Raw genomic sequence first — 19,210 nt, forward strand, 5'->3', positions numbered from 1 at the left:
GATGACTTCTTGGACACCTGTCTCAGCCAACAGAGGAGCAGGTGAGGGCCACGCAGACACTAAATGGATATATTTTGGATTCAAGCCTTTTTTTCTGGCAGCCATTTACTTTCTTCCAAGCTGCAGCTGCTATTCTTAAATTATGTTTCTCTGTCAGTCTGGAGATCAGGGGCTGGTCAGTGCTGCTTCTGGATGAGACAGAAACACCAGAGAAATGGCCCTGATAAAAGAGACCATATGAACAGGGGAGGTATAAAGGTGAGCAGGAGCAGTTTTAACTGGTAGGCCTATCTGTACGCACATGACAGGTTCTTGACCAAATACACACACATTTACACACTCAAAACATACCCTGCCAGATTGACCCACAGTCCAAACAGAGCAGTGTGTGTATAGCAGTATGGCTCTTCCCCTCTACCACTGGAGTTGTTCCAGCAGATCCCCCAGACCCAGCCAGCGTGGACTCATTAATGCAGCCGCTGACACATCAATTTATTCATCTCCAAATTCCGGAACAGCCAAGCCAAACATTTGTCATATAGTTAGCTTCTTTTGACAGGCACAGGAAGCAGCAGGTCCTGTTTCCTGGGCCCCAGACCGAGGGCTCAACGAGCAGCAAGCAGCAAACAGCACGTTATTAAATCACCAACCTGGAGCTGGACGAGGGATAGCAGCCAAGCACAGACACATTACCGTGGCAACGTTCCCAGCATCCTACCCATCAGAGCCCAATAAAATATTCTATTACATTATTCTCCAATTTCTGCCCCTGTCCGCATCAGGGCTGCCTATGCTCTGACAGTGGAGGAATGTTTCCTCTACAGCCATCTGTCCTGATGGGCAGACATATTGGAAATCAAAGCAGGAACAGGAGGGGTGGAGAGCAGAGGGGCAGGTCCCAGGGCTATGGAGGGTCTCCTCTCTGGCCAGCAGCTACCCAGCTATACACAGCCATGGAAAAAGAAAGGGAGGGGGGAGAGAGAGAGAGAGAGAGAGAGAGAGAGAGAGAGAGAGAGAGAGAGAGAGAGAGAGAGAGAGAGAGAGAGAGAGAGAGAGAGAGAGAGAGAGAGAGAGAGAGAGAGAGAGAGAGAGAGAGATGAAGGGATGAAGAGTGAACTGTGAGAAAATGGAAGTAGTTTATGTAGTTTAAGTAGTTTATGAAAGAAGACAGTGACAGAGATTCATTTAAGATGTGTAATACAAAGTGAAGAACCCCTCCCTTGCTCCTCCTCAATTATTCTAGCATCTGCTGTTCTGTTGCAGCCTCATACTGTTGCACTCTGAGGGGGGCGTCTATCCTCATACCAGAGGCACATCCTCAGGCTTTCCTCATTTCAACACTCATTACAGACAAACTGGGCTTGGTCTTTATTGCTGGGAAACACAGCAGGATATTTTGGGGGGAGCACAGATGTTAACTCAACATTTTCCCCTCTTTTCACGATCCGATCAGTCTTTCTACTGCCTCCAATGCAGATGTTGCAGTCCGTGGCAGTGGATTGCAGGCATACGGTGGGGACTCTGTGGAAGGAGAGGCTGACTTGCTGCTGATGGGACATGGAGAAGGCAGAGAGTGAGGTCAGGTCAGGTAGTGAGGAGAGAGGAGGACAAGAGACGGAGAGGGAAAGAGGGAAAGGGGGAGGGTGAAGGTGTCAGGAGGTGATAAGGATGAGAGGGGAGGAGAATATAGATGTTACTGAAGACAGAGGGGATCTGGATGGGCAGACAGCAATTTATTGGATAGAGGGGGAAGGGGTTGGGGGGGTCAGGTGGTGATTGGTGAGACATGTCCCACAGGAGATCGGTGTCAGGAAGGTTGTGAGGTGAGGGAAGAATTCGACCTGGGAGAAAGGGGGTCAGGGGGTTGTGAGGTGACGGAAGATATGACCTGGGAGAAAGGGGGGCAGGGGGTTGTGAGGTGAAGGACGATATGATTTGGGAGAAAGGGGGTCAGGGGGTTGTGAGGTGAAGGAAGATATGACCTGGGAGAGAATCAAGAAGAGGAGGAGAAGGTTAGCAGAAGGTCTGAGGTTAATGTGTGTACTGTATGTGTAACGTATGTGTGAGAGGAAAAGAGAAGGAAGGTGTCATTACAGAGAGAGGTCATTCCATTGAGATAGGTGTGGGTCAGTGAGGGCTGGTATAGAGGCAATGTTTTGGCAGCCCTTGTCACTTCTATACACGGCGGTGAGACTGAACAGAAAGAGAGACAGGGAAAAGAGAGGATGAGAGTGAGAGAGAGGATGATGTCAGTATATATAGGTGGAGGTAAAGGCCTGGGTGTCGTGTCGTGGCAACACCTCTAACCCTTTAACATGTCGTTGCTGAGGTAATGTCAGTCCTCAGAGGACCCCCGCAGCTGCTGAGGCTGCTCGTGTCAGGCCCAGCGTACGAAGACAGTCACGCGGGCAGGGCTACTATGTCGCCCTTCATGAATTATGCAGCTTAAACAAATTTACAAGCCCCAAGGGCCACCCTGCCGGCATCCATGGGGGAGAGATGGAGATGGAGAGAGCGAGAGCAAGAGCAAGAGCGTGAAAGAAAGAGTGATAGAGAGAGAGAGAGAGAGAGAGAGAGAGAGAGAGAGAGAGAGAGAGAGAGAGAGAGAGAGAGAGAGAGAGAGAGAGAGAGAGAGAGAGAGAGAGAGAGAGAGAGAGAGAGAGAGAGAGAGAGAGAGAGAGAGAGAGAGAGAGAGAGAGAGAGAGAGAGAGAGAGTGAGGGCAGCTCATCGACTCAGCTCTGAGAGAGGGACATCCACAGAGACCGTCTTAGCCTCCCCCTCCCCCTGCCTCTCACACCACTCCATTTGCTCCCTACATGAGCCGCCAACATCCCCCAGCTCCCAGCATGAGAGTAGGGGGCATCTCGGAGCACTCTGACAGAACAGCGGGGGTCCAGAGGTGGGCCAACTGGGCAGGGGAGTGGAGGGTGGTGAAAGGGGGATGGGGTATTCGGCTACCATCCCCATTAAGAGTGGCCGGCATGTAGATCAAACCAAGGACACATGCTCAGGGCTCTCCTGCAGGCCTGTCCTCAATGACAACTGGTGCGTGTGTGTGTGCGCGTGTGCATGTGCGTGTTAGCGTTCATGTTTGTCTTGGCAGGGGGAACATGATAAAATATTAAATCTCAAAGATTCGTGGGGAGTCTTGGCTAGAAGGCTCTATATACATTTTATATGCCTATGGATCATATAATTCTTTATTTTCATATACATTTTTACATTTATGAAAAGTTACATTTTCCTCGCAATTGTTGTCTCCATATTTCTGATCATTATCGTTACCATAGCAATTGATAAGTGAGAAACTAACTGAGTGGCTAGCATACTTTAGTTCAGTCACCAGAGACCAGATGGTCCACAAATGATTAGCAAAGCATGTAGCTAGACGTGCTCATGTTACGGCCTTCCAAACAGACGCAGAACATATGTACGTGTGCTGGGGCATGTCATCAACACATTGTTTGACCTGCTTGCTAGGTGGTCCGGTAAGCAGTTGCATTTGCTCTCACTCTAGACTCCATTATGGATTCAATATGAGCATTAAGGATTCAGAATACAAAAACAGTGATGCGTTTCATATTATACACAGACATGAGCACACGCAACCAATGACCACATCATTATGTGAACAGAGGCCAAAAGGCTCTCCAGTAATTAAGACCTGAGGAGAGCTAGTCTGGGACAGGGCATGTGTGGAGTCTGCCCATCTGTGATTAGGGAGGACCTGGCTTCATCCATCAACAGACAGGGCAGGGCTCAATGCTCTGGGTCCCTCCTCTCTCTGGCTCCTGTGGAGACTCACTGGGACACTGAGAGGGGGAGAGCAGCGCAGAGGGGAAATTAGTAGCAGGAGTGCTAGGGGGGTAACAACATTATATCCTGAGTTATAGGTCTGACGACTGTTTCTCAGGGAGGTTTGACTGTAAAAGAATAGCCATGTGTTACAACTGGATGAATAGAGCAGTGATGTCAAAGTTGCCTCAGGAAACTAATGTGAATTTTTTTTACAGCAAGAGAGGAGTTGCTACATTTATACAATAAATAAACCCTTTTTTTCATAACGTTATCGAGCCAATTCAGAAGGAATATCGTAGTAACGTGTAATGACATGAGAAGCATTATTCTGTTTTCCTCAAAATAATAGTTCTCGCAAGCTATAACATGACGTAATAAAGGAATTTGAATATGTTGCAAGAGAAAAGATCATTCGCCATTATTAAACTCGCCAGATCATTTTCCATCAATGGATGTCGATTTCACTCGTTTGACTGCTATGATTAAGCAATAAGGCACGAGGGGGTATGGTATATAAGCCAACACCTACTTTGGCCGCCTTTTCTTCCAGTTCTCTGCTGCCAATGACTGGAACAAATTGCAAAAATTGCTGAAGCTGGAGACTTATATCTCCCTCTCTACCTTTAAGCATCAGCTGTCAGAGCATCTTACCGATCACTGTACCTGTACACAGCCCATCTGTAAATAGCACACCCAACTACCTCATCCCCATGTTGTATTACATTTTTTTGCACTTTTGCACCCCAGTATCTCTACTTGCACATCATCAGCTGCACATCTATCACTCCAGTGTTAATGCTATATTGTAATTATTTCGCCACTATGGCCTATTTATTGCCTTACCTCCCTAATCTTACTACATTTGCACACACTGTACATACACTTTTTCAATTGTGTTATTGACTATACGTTTGTGTATCCCATGTGTAACTCTGTGTTGTTGTTTTTGTCGCACTGCTTTGCTTTATCTTGGCCAGATCGCAGTTGTAAATGAGAACTTAAAATAAATAAATAAAAATATGGCCAATATACCACGGCAAAGGGCTGTTCTTAAGCATTACGCAATGAGTAATCCCAGGTGCCTTATTGCTATTATAAACGGGTTACCAATGTAATTAGGGAAAAAACATTTTTTTTGTCATACCCATGGTATATGGTCTGATATACCATGGCTTTCAGCCAATCAACATTCAGGGCTGAACCAGGTTAATTATTGTAATTATATACTGGGTGGTTCGAGCCTTGAATGCTGTTTGGCTGACAGCCGTGGTATATCAGACCATCAGACATGTCTTTTTACTGCTTTAATTATGTTGGTAACCAGTTTATAATAGCAAGAAGGCACCTCAGGGTTTGTGTGGAGGTGGGGTATATGGTCAATATACCACTGCTAAGGGTGTACAGGCACTCCATGTTGCGTCGTGCATAAGAACAGCCCTTAGCCGTGGTATATCTGGCAATTATGCTGTTATTATGTGCCAGATGTTAACTGCAAACTGTTTGCGAGATTGTCATTTCAATAGGCTACAGACTGAAATCTGGGTTCATGATTGTAATTCAACTTTGCCATGAATAGCTTAGATAAAGGCAGGTAGCCTATTGCCCCTGATAGTCCTACATCTAATTTCAGATAGTCTACAGTAGCCTATGCCTATTGTAGGCCAGAAGTAAACTGAACGACTTAGCAGCTTTCTTAGTTCAAATTAACAGGCTCATTTATTAAACATGAATAGTTTGGCGATTTCAAGGAAAGAAGTGCTTCTGTTTACCAATAGCTTGCTGGAATAGACTACTGAGGATGGGGTCAACATTTCAATCACTGAATTAAATATGAATAATATATGTAGTAACTGAATATGCTTGTCAACAACAGCCAGTGTTTATTTGTTTTAAACCTGTAGCCTAATCTGACTACTGTTACCATCAATCTAACACGTTCTAATAACTGATCGGCAATTGCAATAGAGCTTTGATAACTTCCAATTTAATTAACTAAACATGTCCATTAATAATTGCATAATAAGACAAGGCTACAACAACAGTAAACTGAAGTTATAGGCCAACATAGAAATCGCCCAAAAACCTCCAACCCACGACCAATACATTTTCACCCGCGACATAGTTTTTAAAGTAGCCCAATTTGTTATAAATCTGTCATTCTCATTGAACGCAAGTCTAAGAAGTGGTAGATCTGTTCTGTGCATGCTATTTCTATGCTTCCTATTCATAAGTTTAATATTTGCTTCCTTTACTTTTGGTTTTTGGACACCAGCTTCAAACAGCTGTAAATAATATTTCTTGGTTATGGAAAATATATTTCACAGCGGTTTAGATGGTACAATGACTCTCTACACAAGGGATATTCAACTTTTACCCTATGAGGACTGGAGCAACGAGCAGCTATGACCTGTGCAGCTCGATTCATTGTCGAAAGAGTATGAACAACATGTTGGCAGAATGTGTCTTTTCAACTATACCCATGTCTCATAGATCTTTAATCACTACTTTAGTAGCGGCCATAGCTTCCTTGCTAACGGGATATTGTTTTGTGCAAGGTGGGGAAACACATGACAAATACATTGGTTCCATATCCAAAGTTACACACTCCTTTTTCTTCGTCATCCAAATAGGATGGTTCTGAACTGTAGATCCCTGCAGTTGTCTAATTTCTCACGCCACCTTCCCTTCAGAAAAGTTCAGTGTAGAGTCAAGTTGCATAATAACATCAAGTTCTAAAATAGGTTGTTCAAATGAGCCTATCCACACCCCTGCATTAATTTTTTATTTTTTTTTATTTTATCTAGGCAAGTCAGTTAAGAAGAAATTCTTATTTTCAATGACGGCCTAGGAACAGTGTTCCTTGTTCAGGGGTAGAACGACAGATTTTTACCTTGTCAGCTCGGGGATTCGATCTTGCAACATTTAAGTTACTAGTTCAATGCTCTAACCACTAGGCTACCTGCCCCCCCCCCGTCAATCTTCATTGGACCAATATAAATTTGGTCTGTTTCATATCAGCAAAGGACCTTGTGAAGATGCTGGAGAAAACAGATACAAAAGTATCTATACCCACAGTAAAACAAGTCCTATATTGACATAACCTGAAAGGCCACTCAGCAAGGAAGAAGCCACTGCTATAAAACCACCATAAAAAAGCCAGACTACGGTTTGCAACTGCACATGGGGACAAAGATTGTACTTTTTGGAGAAATGTCTCTGGTCTGATGAAACAAAAAATAACTGTTTGGCCATAATAACCATTGTTATGTTTGGAGGAAAAAGGGGGATGCTTGCAAGCCAAAGAACACCATCCCAACCGTGAAGCACGGGGGTGGCAGCATCATGTTGTGGGGGTGCTTTGCTGTAGGAGGGACTGGTGCACTTCACAAAATAGATGGCAGCATGAGGCAGGAAAATGGTGTGGATATGTTGAAGCAACATCTCAAGACATCAGTCAGGAAGTTAAAGCTTGGTCACAAATGGGTCTTCCAAATAGACAATGACCCCAAGCATACTTCCAAAGTTGTGGCAAAATGGCTTAAGGACAACAAAGTCAAGGTATTGGAGTGGCCATCACAAAGCTCTGACCTCAATCCTATAGAAAATTTGTGGGCAGAACTGAAAAAGTGTGTGCGAGCAAGGAGGCCTACAAACCTGACTCAGTTACACCAGCTCTGTCAGGAGGAATAGGCCAAAAGTCACCCAACTTATTGTGGGAAGCTTGTGGAAGGCTACCCGAAAAGTTTGACCCAAGTTAAACAATTTCAAGGCAATGCTACCAAATACTAATTGAGTGTATGTCAACTTCTGACCCACTGGGAATGTGATGAAAGAAATAAAAGCTGAAATAAATCATTCTCTCTACTATTATTCTGACATTTCACATTCTTAAAATAAAGTGGTGATCCTAGCTGACCTAAGACAGGGAATTTTTACAAGGATTAAATGTCAGGAATTGTGAAAAACTGTGTTTAAATGTATTTGGCTAAGGTGTATGTAAACGTCCGACTTCAACTGGACACCAGGTTTCTCTTCTGCTGAACGAATAATGTTGTTGGTTTCACTGCACAACTCTCTGCACAACTCTACACAACTCTCTGCACAACTCTCTACACAACTCTCTGCACAACTCTCTGCACAACTCTCTGCACAACTCTCTACACAACTCTCTGCACAACTCTCTACACAACTCTCTGCACAACTCTCTGCACAACTCTCTACACAACTCTGCACAACTCTCTACACAACTCTCTTCACAACTCTCTACACAACTCTCTGCACAACTCTCTACACAACTCTCTACACAACTCTCTGCACAACTCTCTGCACAACTCTGATAACAGCTGGTTTATTATGTTGACTGATGTTTCTATCCAGTCGTGACAGCCTCTCGATGATGTCGCTGTAGTTTTGTCCCAATCAGTAGTTGTGGAAACAATTTTTGTTGTTGTAAATCATTGTGTATAGATTGGGTGATTGCCCCATTTTGGAGGAATTGAGTGCATCTCATCTTCCATGCCGGGTAACCCACTGTGTCCAATCACTTCTGCTCTAAACCTTTCTTCAAATTCAACAAACGGTTCTTTCGGTTTTTGAACACATTGGTTATCTCTCCCCAATTGGTGGTTGCATTGGTCAGACCCTTAAGGAAAACATGTGTGGCTCTCCATCCATCAGCCACATCTTGCTCTTCACCACCCACAGCTCTTTAAACCTTTTCTTCAACTACACAATGTTCATGGTTGTTCAAAACAAAGGCTAATAACTGTAACCCATCATAAAGAGTTTCGTATAACGCTTCAATTTTTTAAAACATTTTATTTCCCAGGTAGGCCAGTTGAGAACAGGTTTTCATTTACAACTGCAACCTGGCCAATATAAAGCAAAGCAGTGCGACAAAAACATCAACACAGAGTTACAGATGGGATAAACAAACAGTCAATAACACAATAGAAAAATGTATATACAGTGTGTGCAAATGTAGTAAGATTAGGGAGGTAAGGCAATAAATAGGCCATAGTGGAGAAATAATTACAATTTAGCATTAACACTGGAGTGATAGATGTGCAGATGATGATGTGCAAGTAGAGATACTGGGTCCCACATCTTCATACCCCTGTCTCGTGGATGCTTCAAAGTTTTTGACCATTCATCCAACTGTTTTGGAGATGCTGATTTATGTGTGATTACTGTCACCGGAGGTTTGTCTTTACTACCTTTTACAGCCTGTGTTCTGGTTGGCCTAAGACATTGTTCGTCACCGCTGTCAGAATCTATTGACTCAAAGCCAGGCAATGCGGACCAGATGCTTGAAACCCTATCATCCTTGCGCAATTCAGCCTGAGGGTAGACTGAGGGAACAAAAGGTCCACAGGTTGGGGCCAAGTCTGCTTTTACGACCCTTGCCTGTAATTGTTGAATTTCTTCTTTTAAGGTTTTTATCTGTTCACCAAAAGCCCTCAAACTCTCTTTATCTCTTTGTAATGTCCTATCACGGTTCTCAAGACAGAATTTATCTTCCCTTTTCTTATTTCGGCTAATACTGTTAAAGACCATCGTGTTTTTGTCAACGAGTTAGACATTCTCTGTATTTTTCCCTAAGCTTTTTGCATATCAGACAGATTCCATGTTCCATCTTTGTCAACAATGACGGAATATTTCTTTATTATCTCTTGCCTACACTTCTCTACTTTGAAATGGTTCTTCATGTCACTAGACGGTGAATTTAAAATATTTTTCATGTTCACATCCGGAGGAGCTGTTCCGCCCTTTTCCAGAGTGGTTCTCTCACTTAAAAATGGTATTGCATTAACTTCAAAAGTTGTATAACATCATCATACAACGTGGCACACCATGTAATCCAGCTACTCTGATGCTTCCTTCAGATACCACATTACTTGAACACGACTGTTGTGAGTTGGTTTTGGATCAGCTCTCTGATGTGTTTACTAAGAGTCATCCGTAGGAAAACCCTGAGCTTATCTTATTCACAGATGGTTCAAGCATTGTGAAGGAGGGTGTGAGGAAGGCAGGCTGGGCAGTTACTACAATGGACAATATGATAGTGACAGGCACGTTAGATTTGAGAAAAGCAGACATTCACTTTGTGAGTGACACAATGCTTATCTATTGCATACAACTCTCTAATGCGGTAGGGAAGCAGACAGACAATTAAAAGACGTGTGGGGAATAACTCCCGAGGGGGGACATGACGTTGTACCAGGACAGTGGGTGATGGTAAAAAAATATGCAACAGACACATTAGGACCAAACTGGGAAGGTCTTTATCATGTTTTGCTCATAACAAGGTCAGCAGTGAAAGTTCAGAGAAAATCCCGATGGATAGATGTCACTCATTGCAAGGTTGTCCATTTTGATGACAAAGCGGAGCCTGGAGAACTGAGAATAAAGAACTGATTGATTAGCAATCGGGGGTCAATCTCGGATGAAGAAGTATAGTAAAATGATCAGAACCTGATAAGCTTCTATGTTGTACACCGCAGTCGTCATATTAGGGATATCTAGGTGAAATGTCAATTTCTCTTGAAACTAGGACATGTTACTTTCACTTTTTTGTTTCCTTCGTTACAGGTTATGATAATCTGCCGTCTGAAGCTGAAGCAATATCCCTTGACCCAAGGCCTGTACCTGAAATGACACAAGATCACCAGTGAAGTGTTCATTAGAGAAGTCCTTATCAACCAGTGGAACGAAGAAGAATTCCTCATTACCAGCAGACTGTCAGAACATCATGTCTAATAGTTATCTATGTGGGACTGATACCAGTGTGGAAGAGCTGGTCACTTTTAAAGGACTTGGTGAATGATTACCTTGCCAATAGGACGATTGAATATTATTGTCTTGCAGACAATTATTTATTTTGTGAGTTTCCTCCTAATCAAAATCAAATCAAATCCAATTTTATACATACACGTGGTTAGTAGATGTTACTGTGGTTGTAGCGAAATGCATGTGCTTCTAGCTCCAACAGTGCAGTAATATCTAACAAGTAATACCTAACAAATTACACAACAACTACCCAATGCACATAAATCTAAGTAGGAATGAGTTTTACATATGAACGGACTAAGATACAGTAGAATAGTATAGAATACAGTATATACATATGAGATGAGTAATGCCAGATATGTAAACATTATTAAGTGATTAAGATACAGTAGAATAGTATAGAATACAGTATATACATATGAGATGAGTAATGCCAGATATGTAAACATTATTAAGTGATTAAGATACCATAGAATAGTATAGAATACAGTATATACATATGAGATGAGTAATGCAAGATATGTAAACATTATTAAGTGATTAAGATACAGTAGAATAGTATAGAATACAGTATATACATATGAGATGAGTAATGCAAGATATGTAAACATTATTAAGTGATTAAGATACAGTAGAATAGTATAGAATACAGTATATACATATGAGATGAGTAATGCCAGATATGTAAACATTATTAAGTGATTAAGATACAGTAGAATAGTATAGAATACAGTATATACATATGAGATGAGTAATGCAAGATATGTAAACATTATTAAGTGATTAAGATACAGTAGAATAGTATAGAATACAGTATATACATATGAGATGAGTAATGCAATATATGTAAACATTATTAAGTGATTAAGATACAGTAGAATAGTATAGAATACAGTATATACATATGAGATGAGTAATGCCAGATATGTAAACATTATTAAGTGATTAAGATACAGTAGAATAGTATAGAATACAGTATATACATATGAGATGAGTAATGCAAGATATGTAAACATTATTAAGTGATTAAGATACAGTAGAATAGTATAGAATACAGTATATACATATGAGATGAGTAATGCAAGATATGTAAACATTATTAAGTGATTAAGATACAGTAGAATAGTATAGAATACAGTATATACATATGAGATGAGTAATGCAAGATATGTAAACATTATTAAGTGATTAAGATACAGTAGAATAGTATAGAATACAGTATATACATATGAGATGAGTAATGCAAGATATGTAAACATTAAGTGACTAAGATACCATAGAATAGTATAGAATACAGTATATACATATGAGATGAGTAATGCAAGATATGTAAACATTATTAAGTGATTAAGATACAGTAGAATAGTATAGAATACAGTATATACATATGAGATGAGTAATGCAAGATATGTAAACATTATTAAGTGATTAAGATACAGTAGAATAGTATAGAATACAGTATATACATATGAGATGAGTAATGCAAGATATGTAAACATTATTAAGTGATTAAGATACAGTAGAATAGTATAGAATACAGTATATACATATGAGATGAGTAATGCCAGATATGTAAACATTATTAAGTGATTAAGATACAGTAGAATAGTATAGAATACAGTATATACATATGAGATGAGTAATGCAAGATATGTAAACATTATTAAGTGATTAAGATACAGTAGAATAGTATAGAATACAGTATATACATATGAGATGAGTAATGCAAGATATGTAAACATTATTAAGTGATTAAGATACAGTAGAATAGTATAGAATACAGTATATACATATGAGATGAGTAATGCCAGATATGTAAACATTATTAAGTGATTAAGATACAGTAGAATAGTATAGAATACAGTATATACATATGAGATGAGTAATGCAAGATATGTAAACATTATTAAGTGATTAAGATACAGTAGAATAGTATAGAATACAGTATATACATATGAGATGAGTAATGCAAGATATGTAAACATTATTAAGTGATTAAGATACAGTAGAATAGTATAGAATACAGTATATACATATGAGATGAGTAATGCAAGATATGTAAACATTATTAAGTGATTAAGATACAGTAGAATAGTATAGAATACAGTATATACATATGAGATGAGTAATGCAAGATATGTAAACATTAAGTGACTAAGATACCATAGAATAGTATAGAATACAGTATATACATATGAGATGAGTAATGCAAGATATGTAAACATTATTAAGTGATTAAGATACAGTAGAATAGTATAGAATACAGTATACATATGAGATGAGTAATGCAAGATATGTAAACATTATTAAGTGATTAAGATACAGTAGAATAGTATAGAATACAGTATATACATATGAGATGAGTAATGCCAGATATGTAAACATGAAGTGACTAAGATACCATAGAATAGTATAGAATACAGTATATACATATGAGATGAGTAATGCAAGATATGTAAACATTAAGTGACTAAGATACCATAGAATAGTATAGAATACAGTATATACATATGAGATGAGTAATGCAAGATATGTAAACATTATTAAGTGATTAAGATACAGTAGACTAGTATAGAATACAGTGTATACACATGAGATTAGTAATGCCAGATATGTAAACATGAAGTGACTAAGATACCATAGAATAGTATAGAATACAGTATATACATATGAGATGAGTAATGCAAGATATGTAAACATTATTAAGTGACTAAGATACCGTAGAATAGTATAGAATACAGTATATACATATGAGATGAGTAATGCAAGATATGTAAACATTATTAAAGTGACTAGTGTTCCATTCCTTAAAGTGGCCAGTGATTCCTAGTCTACGCCTATAGTCAGTAGCCTCTAATGTGCTAGTGATGGGTGTTTAACAGTCTGATGGCCTTGAGATAGAAGCTGTTTTTCAGTCTCTCTGTCCCAGCTTTGATGCACCTGTACTGACCTCACCTTCTGGATGTGGGGTGAACAGGCAGTGGCTCGGGTGGTTGATGTCCTTGATGATCTTTTTGGCCTTCCTGTGACATCGGGTGCTGTAGGTGTCCTGGAGGGCGGGTAGTTTGCCCCCGTTAATGCGTTGGACAGAATGCACCACCGTCGGGAGAGCCTTGCGGTTGCGGGCGTTGCAGTTTCCATACCAGGTGATGATACAGCCCAATAGGATGCTTTCAATTGTTCATCGGTAAAAATGTGTGAGGGTTTAAGGTGACAAGCAAAATTTCTTTAGCCTCCTGAAGTTGAAGAGGTTCTGTTGCGCCTTCTTCACCACGCTGTCTGTGTGGGTGGTCCATTTCAGTTGGTCAGTGATGTGTACGCCAAGGAACTTGAAGCTTTCCACATTCTCCACTGTGGTCCTGTTGATGTAGATAGGGGGGTGCACCCTCTGCTGTTTCCTGAAGTCCACAATCATCTCCTTTGTTTTGTTGACGTTGAGTGAGAGGTTGTCTTCCAGGCACCACACTCCCAGAGCCCTCACCTCCTCCCTGTAGGCTGTCTCGTCATTGTTGGTAGTCAACCCTACAACTGTTGTGTCGTCTGCAAACTTGATGATTGAGTTGGAGGCGTGCTTGGCCACGCAGTCATGGATGAACAGGGAGTACAGGAGGGGGCAGAGCACGCACCCTTGAGGATGTGCGCACCCTAATACAGGATGTGGTAGGAGTCGTAAGGGACATCATCATTACACCTGTTAATACTTATTGTCTATAACTTTGTTTGAAATCTATTTCTTATTGTAGCAGCAAGTAAAATATGCCCTTTGTGTTTCATAGAAATGAAAGGTGTTTAATGTGAATGATTTTATACTTACTGCTAATGTTTTTTATACTGCCTATATTTTCATGTTTCCTATTATTTTCTAAAAATACATATTTAAGTATATGTATTTTTTAAATGGTCTAGGGGGGAGTGTACGAATATTTTGAAGATAAATACACAACGCAGAAGATTAAAGGTCAAGAGGAAATTAACGATCAATGGAAATAGTGGTATTTCTGTAATAGGGAATTAATGATCAATGGGTCAGAGACCTGGGAGGAATTTGTCTAGGCATTGAGCCTGAAACAGGATACTTGTTATTTGGCCATTGGCCCAGTTTTATTGCAAGGAATTCTAATTGGTCAACCACAGGCTAGGGTTCGGTTATAAAACTATATCCTGCCTCTTTGTTCTATGGAGAGAATCACTGAGGACAGGGAAGAATGAACATCTACTTCTCAGCACAACATCTATGATTTGTCCTCTTTGAATAAACCTTTTTTTCTCCCCCTGATTTGCTTTGGGTCTGTGTTATTGAAGAGTAACATCAACTGCCAACATACCTTGTTTTGTCACATAAACTGAAATTAGGTGAACTATTAGGCAAACTAACTTTTAGCAACCAGGAAATGGCGGAGCGATTTCTGCATAGTGCATCTTTCATTTGACTAACCTGTAACAAGTCTAGAGAAAGTATAGTTAAACATCTATCTATCGAATTTACCTGAAATCGCATGCTGCTGTGGAAAATATAGCTAGCCAGCGTTGCAAAAAAGAGTTACCCACATAAAAATATTATAGTATACTATAATATGGTATAAATACTATAGTATTCACTGTAGTGTTTTTTCAGCCTTTATTGTAGTATTCACTGTAGTGTTTTTGCGGACTGTAGTATGTGCTATAATAATTAATGTAGTATTTTTGCAGATTATAGTATACTGTAGTATTTACTGTAGTGTTTTTGCAGACTGTAGTATACTGTAGTATTTACTGTAGTGTTTTTGCAGACTGTAGTATACTGTAGTATTTACTGTAGTGTTTTTGCAGACATTACTATAGTATTTACTACAGTGTTTTATTATCTTTGTCATAGAAGTGGAGGCTTTCTTTTTCAGGAAACCAGCTGGAGAAATACTAAAAGAGCAAATTTTCTATAAAGTGTAGGTAGGTACACTGCCGGTCAAAAGTTTTAGAACACCTACTCATTCCAGAGTTTTTCTTTATTTTTACTATTTTCTACATTGTAGAATAATAGTGAAGACATCAAAACTATGAAATAACACATATGGAATCATGTAGTAACCAAAAACATATTGATTACTACATAGCCACCCTTTGCAACCCTTTGCCTTGATGACAGCTTTGCACACTCTTGACATTCTCGCCAAAGGGTTCTCCCACCAAGTCAAAACGGGGATCCGAACCAGCGACCTATCGGCCACCGGGCCAAGCTCCCAACCACCAGGCCACCAACCATCAAAGATTCCCCACAGTTCTCCAAAAGCTGCCCCTCAACCATCCAAAACCTCTCCCTCTCCTTGTGCTGATCTATTGGAGTCGTGGTGAGAGGGTTACATAAGCAAATGACATCATCATTCTACTCTCTATCCAGTACCTTCCTAACGATGAGGCTCTTTGATATCTTGGAGCAATTAGCTCATGGTGGAGATAAAGATAGACCAGTCTCCTCCTCTCCTCCTCTCCTCCTCTCCTCCTCTTCTCCCTTCATCCACCTCTTCTCTTCTTCCTCTACTTCCCTCTCCTTGGCTACGTGGCGAGGCCAGGTGAGGTGAGGGAGGAAGATGACAGCCTCACTTTCTGTGAACATCCTTATCAGCTCGGCACATATTGATCACATTAACATTACCTCACACTCTAATCAATGGCTGGCCCAGCTACTGAGCTGTGCTTAACGTGAAGACAAAGGATTTTATTTTTCATCATCTCATCTATCATCTCTATCTCTTCCTCCCGCTCGCTCTTTGTTTATTTATCTCTCTCTTTCTTTCTCTGCCTCTTCCCTGTGTCGTTCTCTCTCTTTCACTCACTCATCCTCTCTCTTGATCCCTCGCTTTCTCCGTCCATTTTCCCCTCCCTCTCTGTTTTTGTGATGGGGACCCAGGTGTTGGCTGAAATGGAGGACATGAAGACAGTGGAGAGAGCTATTGAGCAAGCAGCAGGAGTTAAATGGAACAAATACAATCCCTGTTTTTGTTTCTTGTGGGTAACTGAACATCACCAAAATATGTTCTTACACGCGCATGCACAGACACACACACACCCTGATAAACAACCTTGTAAACCCTACACTACAGCTTTGTTCCAATGTCCTGCAGCAAATATTCTCTGTGATCTTTCAGAATTGATAGTGACCCCCTTTATATCCATTTCTCTCCAACACAAACAGCAGAGCCAGCAGACTGTGGATGTAGCCCCTGCAGAACATAAGCATTACTGTCAGTCTCTCACCAGAGCATGCCCAAATCCTTAGAGCAACTTTCCAGCAAATGTATTAATATGATTTACATGAAGTTCAACTTCTCGCATGCAGCCAAAGAGGCCATTCTAAAATAAGCAGTGGTGACAGAGCCAATGTGTTATGTGTGTCAGACCCGGGGCAGGGGGGTCTCCCAGGGGAGCGCTGGCCTGGAAATGACACAGACTGCGAGAAGAACCCAGATGCAGGGGAATCAGTCATCTCATCTGCAGGGGCAAAAAAAGGACAAAGATGCATTACAGGAGCTATGGACACAAATACCTGATATTTCACGCATAAGGGTTTAAATGTTATTTCAGAGAGGGATTATTATGCAGGAGAGATGATGCAAGGGCATGTTTTCAACACCAAGAACACTTTTCAGAGGTACTGTGGTAGCTATATTTTTCGAAGCACTTATTTACAGAAAAGAGCATTATTTATGACATTATTCTAAGGACTATATTGAGGATTTCTTACAAACTAAATGTCCTTCCAAGATGTTTGACGTATAACTAGGTAATAACAGGTTTAATATAATAACAAGCGGTCAAAGACAGCGATGATACTGAAATTACTGAAATATAGCAATATACAGTATTATGATCAAATAAGTGGTCATGTCATAGTCATGTTAACCACAAGGTCAATATCCTCTCCAACATCTTGACTGCATTATAATCTGCAACTAAACTGACACCTTTTAAAGTGGAATGATTTTTGAGAAACCACAATGGAATCTCTGGAGAGCTGAGGTGATAGAAGAGGAGGAACACAATCCAGTGTCAAATGGAACATGAGGTACAGAAGAATGATTCCCTCCAGAGCCACACAGAATGGCCTGGAATATTCTAACAGGGCCATGGCACGCAACAAGAAACACCAGGACCTGTAAAAAGCAAGAGCTTCACACTTAAGCACAGGCACCATGCCGTAAAGCGAAAGAAAAGCCCTGTGTCAAGGGTATCAACAACACTACAGACCCAATGTCCCACATGCATGCCTCCACTATTCCCAGCCACAACTGTGAAATGACCAGAATGCCTTCCTCTTAACTGTGAAAAGGGGAAAAAACTCAAATTTCAACACCTAGTTTTAGCTTGAGACCCCAAAGACAACTGTGACCGAGTCAGAAACTCATCAAACAGAGAGAGGAGGAAGTAAGGATTCATTTAACCATGTAAGGAACTTTCTAGCCATGCAAATCTGATTGTCAGTTTCTGCCAGGAAATCCATAACCACAGTGCGATATTAATTACTCCTGCAGGATCCATTCTATATTTAATATGCAGGGCGCATCCAGTCATTACCAGCCTGTGTTTCAGCCCTGGCCTGCATGTCAGCAGTAATCAAATCTAAATGTTAACAACAACACGTCCAGCAATCAATACAGAGGAGGAGGGAGGAGGGGGGAATTTACAGCACAACATTAATTCATCATTTCATGTGTGTTTGTTTCTTCATTTTTACACCATGTCAAAATCCTATTGACACATATCAACCCCTCGCCCCTTCATATTCCATTGGGCTCCCGAGTGGCACAGCGGTCTATGGCACTGCATCTCAGTGCAAGAGGCATCACTACAGTCCCTGGTTTGATTCCAGGTTGTATCATACCCGGCCGGGATTGGGAGTCCCATACGGCGGCGCACAATTGGCCCAGTGTCATCCGGGTTTGGCTGGGGTAGGCCGTCATTGTAAAAAAGAATTTGTTCTTAACTGACTTGCCTAGTTAAATAAATGTTCAATTTTATAAAATAAACATAAAGTGTAAAAAAAATATTCCCTGAATATGATTCTCTCAGTGTTCTTTAGCATCACTTTTCACACAAGCCTACTTAGCCTTTGTAGTAGATATTCTTCAGTCCACACACATTCAATCTATTTATTGATCCTTTATCAAACATTTCATTATGTATTGTAATACAAAAAAACAATCATATTTTATTATCACTAAATACGTAGTTGATGAATCAGATTATGCATGACATAATGTATCTGAAGATAACCGCTCCAGTCTCCCAGTTTATCAAGCCCTCCAGCTGGTCTAACCTCAGCTTTGACCAGGGAGTGACCAGAGACTGTCAGACTGCCATCAGCCCTGGCTCAATCAGCCTCAACCGCAGTGCTTAGTTACTGGGCAACAGTCAGATGAGAATTTAAACAGTTCAGATAACGCTGCCCTGAAACTTCAACAGTGGAGCAACACTGACCTCTAGTGTCTGAGAAAATCACAGAACAACTCTGCCTGTTGCTCTCCCACCCCGCAGCTACTTGAGCTCTCAAATTGCTTTCTTAAATCATTCTGAATGTGAGAGGGGACATAGATCAAGCCGTGGAGGAATACAAAAAAAACAAAGCACTGTGCCAATTACTGGCCG

The 19,210-nt window shown here is 40.7% G+C and overlaps 1 non-coding gene across 1 annotated transcript; it reads right to left on the bottom strand.

The window, feature by feature from the left end:
* Positions 1-15,450: 15,450 nt before the first annotated feature.
* On the bottom strand, positions 15,451-15,505 carry LOC139568981 (U7 small nuclear RNA). Its single transcript, XR_011673818.1, has one exon. It is a non-coding gene; the product is annotated as a U7 small nuclear RNA (small nuclear RNA).
* Positions 15,506-19,210: the final 3,705 nt, after the last annotated feature.

The sequence above is a fragment of the Salvelinus alpinus genome, chromosome 2 (genome assembly GCF_045679555.1).
Source record: "Salvelinus alpinus chromosome 2, SLU_Salpinus.1, whole genome shotgun sequence".
Classification (NCBI taxonomy): domain Eukaryota; kingdom Metazoa; phylum Chordata; class Actinopteri; order Salmoniformes; family Salmonidae; genus Salvelinus; species Salvelinus alpinus.